General features: G+C 37.1%; 1 non-coding gene across 1 annotated transcript; it reads left to right on the top strand.

Annotated features, from left to right (window-relative positions):
- Window positions 1-472: 472 nt before the first annotated feature.
- LOC112424163 (U6 spliceosomal RNA) lies at window positions 473-579 on the top strand. Its single transcript, XR_003014830.2, has one exon. It is a non-coding gene; the product is annotated as a U6 spliceosomal RNA (small nuclear RNA).
- Window positions 580-1,646: the final 1,067 nt, after the last annotated feature.

Below are 1,646 nucleotides of genomic sequence, written 5' to 3'. Positions count from 1 at the left end.
TGTACCCACTAAGTAATGTAATGTCTCATCATCCAGAGTGCAAGGGTTGAAATTTGCCTTGTGAAAACTACCCTGATGTTCATGGTAGCTCCCCTGCCAGATAAGTTTACTTTTGTCCCCTTTTATTGTTGAATGATATTGCCTTGCCTGGATGTAGTAGAATTTTGTTTATTCATTTTCTAGTTGAAAGATATTTGGATTTTCAGTTTCGGCCTACTGAGGCTAAGGCTGTTCTGAACCCTTGAATATATTTTTGTGAGGACATATGTTTTTATGTCTCTTAGGAAGATTCCAAAGAATGAGACTGGTGGGTCATAGGGCAAACATACGTTAAACTTTTTAAGAAATTGCCAAATTACCAGGTATTTGTAAAATCATTCACTCCCACCAGCAACACATAAGGGTTTAAAAAGTCTGTTTGTCTTCAAACATAATTATAATGATGATGATAGTATTAGAAATAACATCTGTCATGCTCGCTATGGCAGCACATATACTAAAATTGGAACAATACAGAGAAGATTAGCATGGCTCCTGCACAAAGATGACACGCAAATTTGTGAAGCGTTCCATATTTTTTTTTATAAGAAAAAAACAAACAACCCCATCAAAAAGTGGGCAAAGGATATGAACAGACACTTCTCAAAAGAAGACATTTATGCAGCCAACAGACACATGAAAAAATGCTCATCATCACTAGCCATCAGAGAAATGCAAATCAAAACCACAATGAGATACCATCTCACACCAGTTAGAATGGCAATCATTAAAAAGTCAGGAAACAACAGGTGCTGGAGAGGATGTGGAGAAAGAGGAACACTTTTACACTGTTGGTGGGACTGTAAACTAGTTCAACCATTGTGGAAGACAGTGTGGCGATTCCTCAAGGATCTAGAACTAGAAATACCATTTGACCCAGTCATCCCATTACTGGGAATATACCCAAAGGATTATAAATCATGCTGCTATAAAGACACACACACACGTATGTTTATTGCAGCACTATTCACAATAGCAAAGACTTGGAACCAACCCAAATGTCCATCAATGACAAACTGGATTAAGAAAATGTGGCACATATACACCATGGAATACTATGCGGCCATAAAAAAGGATGAGTTCATGTCCTTTGTAGGGACATGGATGCAGCTGGAAACCATCATTCTCAGCAAAATATCGCAAGAACAGAACACCAAACACCGCACTCATAGGTGGGAATTGAACAATGAGAACAATTGGACACTGGAAGGGGAACATCATACACCCCGGCCTGTTGTGGGGTCGGTGGAGGGGGAAGGGATAGCATTAGGAGATACACCTAATGTAAATGATGAGTTAATGGGTGCAGCACACCAACATGGCACATGTATACATATGTAACAAACCTGCACATTGTGCACATGTACCCTAGAACATAAAGTATAATAATAAAAAAAAATAACATCTGTCTTGGTAATTTTATATTTCCTCTTTATATTTCAAGTTTATTTATTCAGGATCTATTTAGTGAAAGAAATGAGTTTGGAATACAACTTACCAAAAACTGAAACTACATCTCAACTCTTTCTGTTTCTATTTCTAGACTCTGTTTTACTAGCATATTTAATAAAAAAGAACAGTAACAAATGCATTTTTAAAAGTAAATG

Source organism: Macaca nemestrina, chromosome 5 (genome assembly GCF_043159975.1).
Source record: "Macaca nemestrina isolate mMacNem1 chromosome 5, mMacNem.hap1, whole genome shotgun sequence".
Lineage (NCBI taxonomy): Eukaryota > Metazoa > Chordata > Mammalia > Primates > Cercopithecidae > Macaca > Macaca nemestrina.
Note: the sequence above shows the minus strand (reverse complement) of the source record. Positions and strands in the feature narration are given on the sequence as shown.